Here is a 7,128-nt window from a genome sequence, read left to right on the forward strand (position 1 = left end):
CCTGGCCCGATCGGGAATCGTACCCAGAACCCTTTGAACCGAAGGTGGTTATGCTGATTATTGAGCGAAGGAGTCGAGATACTTAGCCAAGAAGCTATGATGATGATTATGATGATGATGATGGTGATATCAGCTTTACGTCCCACTAACTACTTTTATGGTTTCCGGAGACGCCGAGGTGCTAGAATTTAGTCCAACAGAAGTTCTTTTACGTGCTAGTGCTGACGTATTTGAGCACCTTCAAGTTCCACCGGACTAAGTCAGGATCGAGCCTGCTAAGTTGGGATCAGAAGAACAGCGCCTCAACCGTCTGAGCCACTCAGCCCGGTATTCAAGAAGTGACCACAACTAATGTTACTTTAGAGTTTCAACATGGCGACTTAAAAAGCATTTCCTGGTAGAGAGTGGAGAGGAGTGAAGACTTCATTACGATAAGTTTTAAAGGATTTAAAAAGAAATAAACCTAAATGTTGATACTTTCGTCAATATTACGAGTGTCATTTGATAGAACCTGATGATGCTCTTTCAAGAACGAAACATGCCATTCTATTTTAACTTAGGTTTTTTTTTTTCATTTTTATACTGTAATATTGTTACCATATGTTTTGTTTTTCAGGTAGTTTATAAATTTATTATTCAAAATTAGTTTCGGCAGAACCTAACAGTTACAAACCCATTCTGCTGTGACAAGAATCGAGGATAAGGATGTTCACCATTCTGAAGGTTAATGGTATCAGAGGCAGGTAATAGCAGGCAATCAAGTTGACAATGAGAGTGCAATGAGACTTGACGGCAGAACGAGTTACTTGAGCTCGAGAAGGCCGTAAACTTTCACTGCTATTGTTCATACGGATCATTTACCAAAAGCCGTAAGATACACTGGTTGTACAAGCAGGTTGCTAAGAAAATTACCAGTTAAGAGGAGTCGCAATCCTAAAAATAGAAAAGAAGATCAGTTTGGGACTTTCAAACTGATTTTTCCAGCTGCTTGGCTGGAAGATCAGCGAGCCAAAGGCTGCTCTCCAGAAGGTCCTTACTTCGATATCCGGCTGTTCTAGGGATTTTAACTGTATCTGCTTAACTCTTAGTTGCTTGTGGGTCGGTCCCTTCGCCACCGTCTTTCCTTCACCCAGTTCTAACACTGGTTAAAGTCTCCTAGAGTGTTATTTTCCATTGTAGCTTCTGTTGCTTTTTAACTTACAAAATTATGATCGATATTATACGGTGTGATCAAAAAGTTTCCGTTTGAGGGCGTTGCTGCAGCAGACATGCAACGTAGCACTACTCCGATGCGAATATGTAAGCACGGACATGTAGGCAAAGTCGAGTTTCTCATGTTGCAGACATCGATGTGCGGCCCACAGGACAGGGAACACAATCAAGTGTCGGCAGTGACTGATGCCGCCAGCCTGAGAACCCGGCGCTGCAGCGGGCCACCCGCTATTGTAGGGTTATCAGGCAGGGAGGAGGGCCACCAGGACGAGGCCTCTTCCCCAGCCGAGAAGAGACCACCCCAGTCAGGAAGCAGGCGCCGCCCTTGCACCAGGAAGAAGAAGACGACGTCGCCGTGACACCAGGAGAGGGCCGCGCAGCCGCAACCTAGGACTGCTCCCAGGACAGCAGTCGGCCGAGGAGCTAATCAGAAGACCACAGCGAGTAGCGGCGGTCAGGTGAGACCGAAACATCCCGCTCGGCAGCTCTTGCAGGATAGACGTGGGTTGTTAGTGAGGTGCAACCATTGTGGGGGTGATCGCCACTACACGGCCTACGCGGCACTTACGGGGCGCCGGTGTGTGCCAACTGCGCGGGGGGCCACCCGGCCACTCATCGCAGTTGCCTTGTTTACCGAGCCATGGTGCGGGCAGAGAGGAAGCAGGCCCGGCATCATGTCTCACCCCCATCCAGGAGGCACCCATCTTGGCGGGCTTGACCTCATTCTCCGGGATCGGAGATTGGTTACGAGGAACCCCTAGGGGGCGGAGCGTTGCGGCAAGCCCTAGTGGCTATTGGCGCATGGCTCCGCAACCGGCAAGGCCGCACTAGTCACGGCAGTGCCCAGACGGACTGATCCCCTAGTAACTGGACTGGCGAGATTACGGATCATGGGTGGTTCATGATGCTTCTCAACTAATACTAACACTTGGACATAGCCAGAAACCACATCCTTGCATGTGCTGTCAAAATATGTCAGGTTTTACATGTAGGCTGTTTCTTTTTCCGCCTATGGCGTATTTCCTGACCTTTAATACCATGCCTCAACACCACCTACGAAATACAAAGTCTGGCCTTGGCAGCATGTTTGACATGGAAACAGGCAGATACACCTTTTATCGTTTCCATTCCTCCCTGCTATCTGTTTTGTCCTTAGAAATTAATAGCATGTTGGATGCAATGTAGATTAGTGACGATAGCCACGCGGGGGGAGCGGACTTCGCCCCCTCCCCCCGCGATAAAAGAAAGCAAAGGGATTAGTGTGGCAGTCGTGTCGTGCTGAGGTGCGAGCGTTAAATGCGGCCACGCGAACTAAGTGGACGTCCAAACAGGACCAACGTGCTGTTATTCTGTTCTTGGCTGCCGAAGGACAAAAACCGGTGTATATCCATCGGAGAATGAAGACCGTGTATTGTACAGCAAATCTGTCGAAAAGCACCGTTGTGGAATGGTGCACCAAGTTCCGTACGGGTCACCTTTCGACACAAGACACATGTCGATCTGGGATGCCAGCCTCATCCATTACAAACAACAACAACAACAACAACAACACGCGAGCACCCCCCACCCTATAGCCCAGATCTCTCTTCATGCCAGTATCACGCCTTCGTTCCGCTCAAAAATGCGCCTTTAAGGGTTGATGCTTCCTGTCAGACGAGGGTGTGCAGCAGGACACGGTGTTTTACCACACGGGGATCATCAATCTGGTGCGTCGCTGGGGTGAGTGCCTCACTTGCCTGATTCAGGACTGTACGGCCGTCGAACGGAAGCTTTTTGATCACCCCTTATATTTATAGCTTTGTTCTTGCGTGAAGTGTTAATAAACAGAGGGTCGGTCGTTTAGACCGTGGCGCGCCTTGTAAGAAAGGTGAGATTTTTGTAGCGGTGAAGTGTTTCCATTCTGCATTTTCTCTATAGTTCGCGGACTTCCTTGATTTTATGAACCCTTAACGAGAGAACCTTGGTAAAATTGAAATTAGTGGATATGAGACGAGGGAAGAAAATATTTGACAAGAATGTCATCATAACATGGACAGCGGAATAAAATTTTCCGATGAGGATGCTAACGTTGGGAGTGATTTATCAGATGCTGACGGTACTTTCGGATAATAAAACAATCTGTACAACTTTGCTACACAATTGTTTTACCATCAACTTGTGTTAGTTTACTAAGCACACAGGGGGGGGGGAGGCGGAAGAGGCAAAGCCCGCTCCCCCCGCATGGCTATCGTCACTAATCTACATGGCCTCCAACATGCTATTAATTTCTAAGGGCAAAAGAGATAGCAGGAAGGAGTGGGAAGCGATACAAGGTGTATCCTAAGAGAAAGAAAAAGTCGTGACATTGTTTGAAACAGTTTATACTTAACTTTTACGTAGGCTTACATTCCTCAACAACGAGTACATGGAAGGAAAAGTGTTAAGACGCTTTTAGTGTTTGGGTAGAACGCGAATATCGCCAAGACGATCATATTTAGTGTCTGAATTGACAGATAAAAGAGGAAGCTACCTGTTGCAAAAAAAAATCAATCTGAAACGTAGTTTTCATGAAATAGCGCTTCAAAGTAAGGCAGAAATTTGTGCTAAATATGTGACGTCACACGCATGCTCTGATCTAAGATGGCGCTGTGCTGACTCGCGCGCTCAGCTGGAGGTTAGCTGTCGCTGTGAATACATCGTGGTATGGAATGACAAACTGAATAATGGAAAAGAAAGATCTGATTTGGTTTCGGAAGAAAAACATACAAAAGAAATAGTTAATTTCTAATAAGTAAGTCTACGAAAGCTTCAAACTCCTGCGGCCATCACAGTAGTGACTGCCTATCGCCATTCTTTTTGTATCCTCGTTACGACTGTATTAACCATGTATACGATGTAGCCAGCAATTTAGATCCTGGCCAGAGAGAAGGCGTTACCTTCTAGGTGGCCCGCCCCTCCCCTTCAGGGAGAGGAATGAAATTTTTTCATGATGATAAAGCAATTTCGACACAAGAATTGGTGGCGAAACGACCGACATGTGACAACTAGCGTTACATAATTAAGCGCGCCTCACTATGGGTTAATTCGTCTGGCTCGAAGACTAGGTGGTTAAGTGTGACCCAGTGCTACCAACTAGTGATGGGATGATCGAATACTTTTAATAATCGAATAATCTCCATCCGATTATTTATATAATCGAATAAACAATCGAATAAAATAATCGAATCAGTTTGAAATATCACTCACAAGGGAACATTTATACATGTGTTACACTCAGATCCGGTTGAAATTGGGTAGCAAAATTCGTGGGAGGCAGTAGAATGCAAAGGTGCAAACTGCATGTGTCCAGCGTAAGTTTGAACGCCAACACTGAACAAATAAATAGTCGTATCTTGGTGTGGCGGAGAGGTAGGGAGGAGCGAAGCAGCGGACGTGATCCAACCGGACCGTGTCGAGCCGCGCCAGCAGCCAGCAAAAAAATAATCTGTTATTTCTAGTATAATCGTAATATACTCATACTTTGGGGGATACGAAGGTAAAACGATTGGATTTTGGGGGTACACCAACCAAAAAATTTGAATACCACTGGTCTACACCACATATGCTTCTGTTTAAGTATTAAAGGCACGGCCGTTATAAAATCCCCAATATTCTTCTTTTCCAGCGTCTTTCCCGAAACAGTGGAGAGTCCGCGTCCTTGCGCAGCTTCTTCCACTTCTTCCGGTCGAAGGCTTTTCTAAGTACAACTCCCACCATTCGCAACATTATCTTCTCTGATGGGATCAAGCCACCAATTCTTCAAATGACCACGAGGCCGCTTTCCTCCTTGGTCACGCAGAAGAGTCGGCCCATCATTCATCATAACATGTTCGTGCCATCTGAGGCGAGCTTCGGACGCTACTCCCATGCGTTGTCTGACCTCCCTCTTCTTTTTCTTCTTGGGTTAATCTGTCTTGAAACTGGACATTCTGCATGATTGTCTTTCCTGAGCATCTTGTTTCAGTTGTTCATACTTTACTTGATATCTGTTAACATCCCAACTCATCATCTTCCATCTATTTTCCCCTCCATCACCCTCTGCTGAAGACAATTTCTGCGTGGTATGTGACCCATCCAGAATATTTTCCTCTTCCTCATCGATTTCATCAGATGCATCTTCTATCCGACTCTTCTTAGCACTTCATTTCTCCCTTTATCTGTCCACTTCTCACTTTCATCATTCTTCTCCACAACCATATTTCAAAACTTTGCAAATACTTTGTATCTTTCTTTTTGAAAGTCCATGTTTCAGCTAGGTATGTCACAATACTCCATACAAAACACTTTGCGAACCTCTTTCTTTAATTAACGTCAAATTAATAGACGTCAAAAGTCTTTCCAAAAGCTTCTTTTCCCATAGATGTTCTGCTTGTTACTTTTTCCGTATAGCTTCCATTCCATGTTAAGAATCTCCCCAAATATCTGACTGACTTTACTTGTTCCAATTTCTTTCCCTCCAATGTTATGTTAACAGCAGTTTGCTTTTCTCTACTCTACCGGGAGAATTGGCTGTGCGGTTAGGGGCCCGCAGATGTGAGCTTGTATCTGGGAGATAGTGGATTCGAACCCTACTGTCGGCAGCCCTGAAGATGGTTATCCGTGGTTTCCCAATTTCACACCAGGCAAATGTTGGGGCTATACCTTAATTGAGGCTATGGTCGCTTCCTTCCCAGTCCTAGCACTTTGCTATCCCATCGTCGCCATAAGACCTATCTGTGTCGGTGCGACGTAAATCAAATAGCTTTCCTATTCTCATCACTTGGCACCTTAGTCTTGCCAGTGTCGACCTTGCATCTCTACAAAACTAACATGTCGGTCGGAGGGCACTTGAATATAAATTAAGCGTAAATGACTCTCTTGCCCTCCACGGCACCTCCTCCATTACCATCACATGACCTCAATACCATTTCATTAATGGAATTCATCCCTGCCATCCTATTTCCTCACCGTGAGTGCCATTATGCCTATCGTCGGACACCGCTTGTTCTAGCAATCATTCATTCCACTCTGTTATAAGTACAGCCTGGACGTCTCGTTGCTTCGACCTCTGCAGATCTTTTGTCACTACTTTCACCATATGATAGGAACCTACATGTGAATGTAATTGTGGAAGTATAAAGTGGTGAATGTGAGGAAAGGAACGTTAAGGACGACACAAACACCCAGACCCATGGCCAGGGATATTAATAATTTACAATTAAAAACCCCTGACCCGGCCGAGAATCGAACCCGGGGCCGCCGGATGACAGGCGGACGCGTTTCCCCCTACACGGCTGGGCAGGACAAAAGGGAATTGAGCCAACGGCAGGTGGTGCTTCCAAGCGGTCATCCATCCATGTACTGACCACGCCCAATGTTGCTTAACTGCGGTGATAGGACGAGAACCGGTGTATTCAACATGTTCTGGCCGTTGGCCAGTAATAGATTAGAATGCAAACTAATTTGGCTAATAGAAAGTCTAGTATAGTCCGCTCTTCCTTAATGTAGCGAGAGTAACATATTTTCTATGGGTTCTCATAGCAGGACTGTTGTCCGGGCTAGTCGCCACTCGCTTCAATAAGTTTACATTCTGGCCTATGAGTACCTCTAGTTATATCCTGAGCCAACCCAGCTTCTTCTTCTTCTTCTTCTTCTTCTTAATCTGTTTACCTTCCAGGGTTGGGTTTTCCCTCTGACTCAGCGAGGGATCCCACCTCTACCGCCTCAAGGGCAGTGTCCTGGAGCTTCAGACTCTGGGTCGGGGATACAACTGGGGAGGATGACCAGTGCCTCGCCCAGGCGGCGTCACCTGCTATGCTGAACAGGGGCCTCGGTGGGGGATGGGTAGATTGGAAGGGGCGGACAAGGAAGAGGGAAGGAAGCGGCCGTGGCCTTAAGTTAGGTATCATCCTGGCATTT

General features: G+C 46.3%; 1 pseudogene; it reads right to left on the reverse strand.

Annotated features, from left to right (window-relative positions):
* Positions 1–6,526: 6,526 nt before the first annotated feature.
* Positions 6,527–6,645, reverse strand: LOC136883615 (5S ribosomal RNA; annotated as a pseudogene).
* Positions 6,646–7,128: the final 483 nt, after the last annotated feature.

This window comes from Anabrus simplex, chromosome 11 (assembly GCF_040414725.1).
Source record: "Anabrus simplex isolate iqAnaSimp1 chromosome 11, ASM4041472v1, whole genome shotgun sequence".
Taxonomy (NCBI): Eukaryota; Metazoa; Arthropoda; class Insecta; order Orthoptera; family Tettigoniidae; genus Anabrus; species Anabrus simplex.